The sequence below is a fragment of the Euprymna scolopes genome, chromosome 16 (genome assembly GCF_053919585.1).
Source record: "Euprymna scolopes isolate OS-2025 chromosome 16, ASM5391958v1, whole genome shotgun sequence".
In the NCBI taxonomy this organism is placed as follows: Eukaryota; Metazoa; Mollusca; class Cephalopoda; order Sepiida; family Sepiolidae; genus Euprymna; species Euprymna scolopes.
In genome coordinates, this window is record NC_136497.1 from 99,922,613 (window position 1) to 99,933,560 (window position 10,948).

General features: G+C 33.7%; 1 pseudogene; it reads left to right on the forward strand.

The window, feature by feature from the left end:
• Positions 1-6,394: 6,394 nt before the first annotated feature.
• LOC145296322 (5S ribosomal RNA) lies at positions 6,395-6,512 on the forward strand (annotated as a pseudogene).
• The last annotated feature ends 4,436 nt before the right edge of the window (positions 6,513-10,948 follow it).

The window sequence follows — 10,948 nt, forward strand, 5'->3', positions numbered from 1 at the left end:
GTTTAGGACGCTTGAACATGAGTTAATCAACGCGTGCCTCTTATGTTCAATAAATCATTAGTCAAATAACAATGTCTCTGTTACAATCTTTAAAACAGCGTTATGACATAGTGGCCGCTTCGGATGTAACAAAATATTGCCATTTGCAATAACAAGCAAAAATATTTCGACTACTATTTTTTTCATAACTTACATAAAGTGTTTACTGTTTATCCACAACGTATCGTAACGATATTTCTTTTATGGGTTGGAAAACTCCAAATCTGGCATAAACTTTAAAACTTTTTAAACAACATTGGAACTATATTTTATTCTTAAAATAAAAGCAGAACAGCTAATAAACTGCATTTTATTATAAATCGGTAACGAGGGACTAAAAATGCTGCATATGTGATCGTTGATGGAAGAAAAATGTTCTCCTGAACTTATTTTTTATAAGTCCATAGAGCAGCTAGAAGCAAAAAAAAAAATCAGAGTCAATCAGTTAAAACGAATGTCTTATAAACAGAAACAAGAAGAGTAACTAGATGATTTTGTATACAGATGTAGACAACTCACACTTTCTCCGAGATGATCTGTAGTGAAAATGGTGTCAGTACAGACTGAGAAAAGCTCAAAACATGCCTTCCCCAACTTGTAAGAAACAACTGCAAGAATTCGTAGATCTGATCACATACTTATCACCGTTCAGTCTTGACCTGGCTGACAAAATACATACACTAAGATGACTGATTGATTAAATTGGTTCGTTTTTTGAAAGTAAAGGAAAAAGTCATGTCTTGGCCAATAATTAATACACTGTGAACATTTAAAGTGCATTTCTGAGATGATTTTGATGCAGTTCACTCAATTAATCTGCCCGAGCCACCAGTTCCAGACCGGACCTGGGCCTGCAGCGCACGAGCATCACGGTGAACTTTGAGAGATGCTGGAATACTACCGTTATATTAGAAATCAACTCGTTTTTAGTGTTAAAGTCTTATGATAACTATAGTCGAAACTTAATGGCCACTTTTATCAAAATGAGGAAAAACCCTTTTTGTACGAAATGAACAAAAAGTTACATGAAACTCTCGATAGAAAATAATATTACAAAATTATAATTATTTCCTTGAGAATTGGAAATGCGACGGTTTTATTTTCTTTTAGAAGTATTTGACATGAAAATGCGTTTAGCTTAAAAACGTTAAGTAAAAATTTAAGTTTTGTTTTTAATTTTTTCTTTTAAATTAGGTTTAAATTTAATTTAAGTTTTGTATATTTTAATTGCGATCTGTTCTAAATGTTTTCATAACACTGATTTTTTTTTAGTGAACATGCGTGTTTACGTAGGCATTACAATTATTTAATGCAAGTGTTGATTGTCAGATCTTTCTGTTTGGAATTCGATGGAAGTTATGTATCAATCCATTTACTTCAACAACCTGCAACCATAGAGAAAGTGTTAGAACCTTCAAAGTCATATATAACTTCTAAATAGAAGCAGAACACAAAGTTTATATTGAAAACTTGCTTGTCCCAGAGATGTCTGTAAGGTTCGGTATTTTTAATCACCGTCTTGTATACGTCGCATATTGCTGTATTTTGTTTGTTTTCAGTGTATTGTTAATTGATGAAGACATCTGCGCGTTATTAATTGGTAAATACGTCTAGTCGAAGAAGGCAACCAAAAGGACAATAACAGAACATGGGTAGAATAAAGATGGCTTTATGAGTGAAACGTTGTCCGTTCTAATTGGCTCGATAAGTTCACTAAACGCAGCTGTCACTTATGAACGACGCTATAAAAACAATAAAATACAATAACTATGAAAACAAAAGGAAACAGAAAAAGGTCTTACCGTTATTATTGTTATCATTGTTGTTGTTGTTGTTGTCGCAGTTGTGATATTTTAAGAAGACAGAATTAAAAGAAATGAAAGAAAAGATTTAATTATGTTTGAGACAAAGCTGTCCTTTTGTTGAAAACCTTGAAGGCCAATCGATAAAATAAATTATTAAAAATAAATAAATACAAGTGCAAAGAGATTAGCCCGGGGATGATAAACACCAGGTATTAAATAAGAATAATAATCAAGATGGTGACGAAATGTAGGTCAAGAGTGTTAATAGACGTTGTTTTTTTAATACGACTACGATTCTTTTGATAACTTAAGTTGTTGAGACGAGAACGACAGTATAAACATATTATTATTATTTTGAGGTATGCCGGTTTAGTGATGTGTGAAAAACAATTTTCAAAATTACGTTGCAAATCGAGAGAAAATCGAAAAAGGCAACATTTGATAAACAAGGTGATTCGACGTTCTTTTTTCTTCCCCTCCCTCTAATCCAACTCGGGAACTGACTGCATCTGTAAAGCAGAAGTGTTTCAGGAGAATGTCGACATTTACCACAAATAAATTCTAATCTATAAAAGAAAACGTCTTGGTTTCTGATTCCTCATTTTGCTGAAACACCTTTCGCAGTTGGAGACCAATAAAGAGTGGGCATAACATTAGACAAGTTCAAATTTTTACAGTATTTTTTTTGCATTGTTGTATCTGTTTGTTTTTTATTACTCTGTCATGAAACTGACATACAAACGTTGGGAGATGTTTATCTCACACACTCCAAGTATTCCCTGTCATATTTCCGATTTCAGCACAAATTATTGAACATATCTTCAAAATTATATACAAAAACTATATTTCTAAAAAATTACGTACTTGCTTATATTACAAAATATAGGACTCGTATAATGATTATCATTTTTCATTGGTGTAATTATATTAATATTGATTTGGAACATAGTGTAGTATCTGCTCTTATATTACATTTTGTCTTTTCTGACACATTTTGCATCACATCAATATGCGATTTGAAAGCTGCAAAAGCAACCGCTCCACTCGTATTACGTGAAAGCTTTACTAGGCATTTGATTAAAGTTGAATAGTTTAGGACATCTTGTTTGGGTTTCAAGAAAATAAATCAAAATCAATTACATAAAACCTGAGTTTATGATGGGGAATAGCGCAAAAATGTCGAAATAATGTTCCTATTACCTCTCTATGGGGGTAATGTTAAACGCAATGTCGTTTTTTTATGTGGATAACATTCAACTGTACACAAAGACTGGACTTGAACAAAAAATAAAAATTGCATGTTTTGAAGGAATTCTTAATCTTCTAAAATAGGTTTTTAATCAATTGATTATCAAAATGATTGACATATCGTAAAACATATCTAAAATATTCGCTTTTTTACCTGAGTGTATTTAACATTATGTTTAGTGTTTTTAATAGTTCGAAATATTTGTACATGTTTGAATCGCCATTTCCAATGGACAGAAACAAAATGGCGGTTGATTTTAAATCCGAAGAGAAAGTAAAAAAAAAAGACGAGAAAAGTACAGACAAAGATTACAAGGAAACAAAAACAATATTGTTTTTATTAAGAAATAACTAAAGAAATAACCGTTATTCTATATATATATTCTATATATATAATCCCTTTCAAAGCCAAGATCCTAGTGAATATTAAGAAATAATTTAACAAAAAGAAAGAGGAAGAGTTAGCGAAAGTGAGACCATTGAGTGCTTTAAACTTGTAAACTTTTGATGAGACAGGAAGGCACATCATAGTTGGTTACACATTTACGGGTAATCAGCTGGGAGTGCCTGAGGGCGAATCAACTTTCTATCATCAGTTACTCTGGAACAAAGACTAAGGGTTTAGGATTTCCGGTCGAAGTTAATATATTAACTAGTCAGAGTTGTCTGCGACAGTTTTGAGATTCGGTAATTTGAAACAATTTTCGACGTGTACATTGAAGCAGATTAAATTCAAAGTCGACCGAGCAGATAATGAGATGACAAATTATCTCATTTCGGGATTAGTGAGGCCGGGAACTTAGCTAAGATATGAACACTAACATGTCAGGATCTATTTTCTGCGACGATATCTCACACACGCACATACTAAGCACAACTGATTTATACAAAATTGATATGAGTGTGTGTCTTCTGTTTGAATTCTGCATTACTTTTGTTTTTTGAATGCTTGTCAACCAGTACTCGCATCCTCAAGACAATGACACAGCCAGAACAAAAGCGGAGGGGAAGAAAAGCACGGCACAGGAGTATTGAGGCTCGGCGATTGTTGAGGGGACGAGCATATGGTCTTTCAAAAAGTACCAAATGAAAAAAACACAAGAAAAACTAAAACAATAAAAGAGAAAAGTGTGCAGAGGAGATAAAAAGGCAAGAAAGAAGTGAAAGAAGAAAGAAAGAGAGAACGAACAAAGAAAGACTAGAAAGAATGCTCAATATAAGAAAAGAGGGATGAAATAAAGATAAACGTGCCAAATAGATATCTTAGAAATTACCGAAGTTTCGACGACAACTTAGGGAATTTGGGCAAGGTATGAATATGATAAAGTGCGGAGACAAATATTTAGAAACCCCGACTTTTTCATCAGTTAATTTTTGCAGTTTTTTTTTTATTTGTATCCAGTTTTCAGATAAAGAACATCAACCGCCACCACGACGATCACTACCACCACCACCACCACCACCACCACCACCACCACCACCACCACAACCTTCTTCTTCCTCTTCTTTTACTATTTAGTAAATAAGCCTAATTTACCGGTCCCGTTCTCTATTTGCAGTCTTATTACTCCCACAAAAATCCATAGACTTCTACAACAAACCCTAACTCAGATGGTAACGTATACCACCCTAAAGATTGAAAGACTAGTAAATAAAAATTTATTCATCGGTTCTCCAGTTGCACTATTTCTTCCTCCGCATACACACATAAAAATAAAATTTGCAACAACAGCAACAACAACAACAACAACAACAACAACAACAAACAGTAAAAACAACAAAAAAGAAACTACAAACAAGCATATGCTCTGTTAATCGAGCGTTCATATAGCTCCGTGATGACACGATTCTGGAACTTCCATAAGCACTAAATTTCTTTTGGTGCCTCTTCTGTTATTAGTAGCAAAATAAATTTTAAAAAAATTTCTAGAAACAAGGATCGGACAATGAAAAAAGAACAAGAGAAAAGAAAGCAAAATAAGAAAAGAAAATATGAAAGAAATTGCGGAAGAAACGCAAATGTGTTGCAAAATTAATCGGTTCTAATTTACCTGATGTCCATTTTGGTTGGTGTTATTTTCATTTGGAATATTTTTAGCCAATATTTCAAGTGACCAATAGTTTGTCTTCAAGCAAACATGGTGTTGTTGTTTTTTTTAATAATAAATGCGGTTGATTTGATGTGATCGCAAAACTGGCGTTTTATTGTTTTTTATTTGTTTTTATTCTTGTTATGCTTCTTCCCAACAATCACCCCTCCTTCTTCTTCTTCTCCTTCTTCTTCTTCTTCTTCTTCTTCTTCTACGATGACTTCACCTTCTTTTCTAATTTTTCTCCTTCTTTCTTCGTTTAACATTCTTCTGCTATTTTTGCTATTCTCATCATTATCTTCATCCTTATTTTCCTCCTCCTCCTTTCTATTTCTTCTACTTCTCGCTCTAATCAGTCTTCTTTTCTTGAAAAGATGCACGTGAAGAAGGTCGACTATTACACTGGACGAAAACGAGAAAACGGCGTAGAAACAGAATAGTTCTATGCCTCACCTCAAAGAATGTTCATATTTTTATCCTAATTATAAAAGTTTGGTCGGTTATGAAAGTGCTTTGTTTTATTGTAAAAAGAAAAGAAAAAATAAAGAACATAAAAATTATGATGATGATGATGATGATGGTGGTGGTGGTGGTGGTAGCAGTAGCAAATTTCTAGATTAACACTCTCAGCTAGCCCATCCCAAGTAAGCTTCTACTCTTTTAGGTGATTACGTGTGAACAGCTTAAAGAAACTGTCGCGGCTTGCTTTATTTTTTATTCATTTATTTATTTCAGTTCGCGATCATAACTTTTTGTTGTGGAAAAAAATGAGTTATTATTAAAGTTATGTGCCCTATGCCAATTCACTAAAACAGAAAAAAAACGAGTTTTCATTTTTTAGGCGATTATATATAAACAACCTCAAAAAAACTTAGCTGTATAAATAAAATAAAACAACAAAAAATCAGTATCGCATATAAATTTAATGTAGAAAGGTTATCCTTTCGAACCAGACTGCGTTTCAAGGACATATAACTATTTTTTTAAATTTTGATCGTGTTAACATTCCTGATGAAACTTTAGAGATTATACCTGTAAATATTGTATGTATGAAGATAAATTAAATCATATGTAAAACTCACGTTAAACATAGAAAACATGATTGTGCTGTTTTGGCCGTTCACGCCGATTTTGTATTGAATCTGCTATTATTCTCACATAACACGAACAACAAACCAGTTAATTTTAATACTGTCCCCTAGTGTTCCATTGTTATACGGCATAATCACGTTGATACACCGGTTCTCGTTAGATCACTGAAGTTAAGCAACGTTGAACCTGGTCAGTACTAAAATGGGTGACCATTTGAGAATTCCAGGTGCCCTCTCCGCTTATCTTGGCATTGTTTCTTCAATGTTTTTATTTAATTCTTTCTTCTTATTTAGCATTTCTCCTTGACACTGGGCACAAAGTGCCGGTTCAAGGGAGGTGTGGTTGGGATTGCAGAATCCTTGCCTCACATTTACACGCGCAAGATATCCATTGTCTTTCGAGATTGAACGGAAGCATGGATTAGTGTTCCAGTGATATATAAAAAAAAAAACTTGAACGCTATCATAATTCTTGTAGAGATTATCGCTATCATTTCTTTATCCATTTATTTTGTTTATGTGAGAGAGTATCTCCGACGAGAATCCCTATGTTCCAACCCACTATCCATCCAACAAATTTAAATGGTTCACTATTTCAAAATCCATTTGTCTTAAGAAATTTAACGTTGGTTTGGTTTTCGCTTGTAAGAATTATTTTGTTGCCTTATCAAAATATAATATAACTACGCCATAAAGCCGAGTAGTAATCGTCCGTAAAAATATTTTCCATAATGAGTATCGCTAGACTTTGTGTCACAGAAGAAAGTACTGGACGATTTTGAAAACTCTATATCAATGAGACATGCATGTGGGAACGTGAAGTTATCACCGCCATTATTTTTTGATTCGAAATATAAAGAAATCAATTATTTCAAATTTATGAAATGATGAATGAAAACATTTATGGATAGTCATAAGATGTGTCCATTCAATCTGCGCGTTTATCAACGAAAATACTATTTTAAACTTAAACGTGACTGACTATTGAAATGGTATTTTTGACAGACTATCGAAAATGGTATTTCATTCTTAAACGTAACAAACTGATTAAAATACTATTTAAAACATCGACTAATAAACCAACTAAAATGCTACTTCACTCGTGACGGACGAACGGACTTTATATTAGGACCATCCGTCACAGTAGGGACACTATGTGACGACTAATGCAATTGTTTGTTTGTTTGTTTTTTAATTTATTTAGTTATTGTTTTTTTTTGTTTTGTTTTGTTTTGTTTTTTCAATAGAGAATGTCTATTTTTAGGGAGATGGTTTTTCCTCCCCTCATTAAAAACTGGCCATGGATTTAATTTTACCCTTGTGGGGGTTGGGGGCATAGGTAAAATCGACGAACACAGTCTCTTATAAAGACGTCTGAACGCAGTAAAAAGAAAACGTGTCAATAAAATCCAAAAAAAGTGCTACAGGTGCAAAAATAAATAAATAAATAAATAAAAGATAGCATACCACTTAATAGGTCCTGCGCTGTACTGCCTGCTAAGCTCAAGCACCTATCGAATCGCTGAAGTGTTCCATCCCTGTGTATGTTTTACAAATACTTTCAAAAATGTACTGCTACGAACTTATTGAAATTGTACCTCCTCAACGTAAATAGCTCCAAGTCATTGACTAGCAGCAACATCCCACCTCCCACAGTAGATGTTCCTAGATGCTGGAAGTATTCTTTACTCTTCTCACTTCAGATGGCTTGCCTTTGGAATTCCTTCCCTGCTTCCCGTTTCATTGTATCTACATTTGCTCTCTTGTAGGAAAACAGATGGTCAGAGCTTCTTGTAGAATTATGTTAATGTATGCAGAGAAAGATGCGTTTCTCTACTCTGCACGTTTTTCACTCTTTCCTATTCTTAGTGACAGCAGTACTATCCTAACACTATTATGCAACCTCTAAGTCGCTCGAAATCTTGGGATAATAAATAAATACACACACACACACACACACACACACATATATATATATATATATATATACTAGCAAAAGTACTCGTTGTTGACTGGGTTCAAAAACAGCCTACAGAAAATGGACCCTGATTTATGAAAGTATGATAGGTTATGAAAAGGAAGGGTTGAAAATTTGGGTTGAATTTGAGGGTATCAAAACCAAAGCAAAATATGATGAAAGTAAAAATAAAATAGATGAACCCCATAATTTATTATACCATACCTGTTCATACTGAAACATTTATCACAATATTCTGTGGATCTATATTAAAAAAAACCTTGTTAAACTTTGTGACATATTTCCATTCTATGGAGGTCAGGTGCGAACGAACACCCCATAATTTTATTATACCATATTTCTTCAAACTGAAACATGATTATCAAAGTATACTTATGCGGATAGATATGAAAAGTATTTATTAAAGTTTGTGCCTATTTCCATTCTATGGAGGCCAGGCGTGAACGCAGACTGCACAATTTAATTATATCATCCCTATTTAAGTTAAAACATACTTATCAAAGTATGCTTATGTACATTTATATCAAAAACACTTGTAAACGTTTTTTTTATTTTTAATTTTTTTTTATTTCCATATTTTGTGAACCAGGCGCGTACGCAGACCCCACAATTTTAATGAACCACCGTTCTGCCAGATCAAACATACTCATTCCTGTGTCTCGATACATCTATCATTATATGTAATCAGTTTTTTTTTAAATAGTCAACCATATGGGAGCCTATTCGTGACCAGACACACACACACACACACATTCAGTAGGTAGGTCGGCGCGAACGTGAAAATATAATGTGAATTGTCCAGCACGCTAACCACTACGCCACAGAGCACTGCAGCTTAGTTTAGTGATTTTAAATAACTTCACATGAAAGAACTACGAAGCAAAACCGGTGTTCTCTTCTCAACTGTTCCTTGTGAACGATCCCCAAACGGTGTTAAGTGGTGGCAGGGGGAGGAGGAATTTATTAGAGAGAAAATATTTTACCACTTCCATTGATCTTAACCGATTTTGGCCGTGACTTCTTAGCAGAAAAAGTATAGAAATCTAAGATTATCGAGGAATTTGAGAAATAATAAGCCTATAACATACCTCAGATATTGTTCTGCCGTTTGTGCATATTATATTTGCATGAAATATCTTGATTTTTAATCCTATTAAGGTCAAAATTCGACGGGGAAAAATGAGTTCATTTTATTTATATAGAGAAAGAGAAGATATATATATATATATATATATATATATATATATATATATATATATATATATATATATATATATGGAAACTGGACGTTCTAATGGATTAACAAATGCTCATAATTTTATTGTCATCAAAATCGGTGAAATCGCCCATTTTTTAATAAGTATCCCCCGTAGTACCGGAAAGGAAGCTTCACATGCCTCCCTGCAGTGGTTTAGTCCCCAATACATTGTAGTCTACATTGCACTGTAGACAATCTGCCATTCATTTTATAAAATTATCTGTAAATAATATCAGGTTGACAAAAAAGTTCTTGCTGGTTTTAACCGATTCAATTCAGATGGATATATCTCAGCTCAAACAAAAATATGTACCATCAGCATCAACATACCTTTGTCAACGCAAAACAAGTGTATTTATGCAAGTAACTTCAAAGTCCTGCGTTCTGGTGGCGATGAAATCGCTGAAGGGGTTTTTGATATCGCTTAGACTTTTGAAGCATTTTTCACTCGGAAAGTTGTCGAGATGCTTGAAAAAGTGGTATTCAGTAAATGATAGATTTGGAGAGTATGGCGAATGCGGCAGAGTTTCGTAGCCCAATTCGTTTAACTCCTGCAAGGTCGCTTTAGCAACGTGCGGTTGGGAATTATCGTGGAGGAGAACTGTGCCTTTTCTGTTGACTAATGCTGGGTGTTGTTCTCGAAGTTTCTGATGCCTTTCATCTATTTGTTGACAGTATTTCTCCGCCGTATTAGAAACTAATAAAAAAAATGTAATGGATGAGGCCATTCTTAGATCACTAAACAGTGAGCATAACCTTCTTTTGGTGCAACACTGGCTTCGGGAAGTGTTGTGGAGCGTCGTCGGCGCCGGTAGTCGTAAAGAACCCACTTTACATCGTAGGTCGAGAAACGAGTAGTTCTTGTTGCGTAAAAGAAGGGAGGATGACACTTCATAACGGCGTTTCTTTTGGTTGGCAAACTGTTTCAGTAGCTCTTCGGCTTAGCTTAAACTGAAATAAGAAAATTGTGCGAATTTGCTTTTTTTCCATTTTGTATTCAACGTTCTGGACAGAAGACATAATTGTTTTAAAACTATTGTAATTTAGAAGATTAGATATAGCGAAAAACGCTCTTTAAAATGATAAAAGTATTTGAAAATACATCATTTGAAATCAAAATGAAAAATTTTGCAAGAACCTTCTCCTTAACCTAATAGCTTCACTTAAAGTTTAAAATGCTAAAGTCAAATATCATGGTTCAAGTCTGCCTTAAACAGAAACATCGATCTCGAATGTGCCCCTGTCTTATCAAAGAACCAACTGTTGATTTTATTAAATTATTTTTACATAATCATTTGAATTAAAGTTAAACGTACAAAAGTCAAGTATCATGGTTCAGTTCTGTTCTAAAAACAAGCATTCATTTTGAACGCGCTCCTGTTTTATAAAAGAATCTACAATTAATTTTATAGGCTGTGTCTTTCTGCTTGTGCGAATTT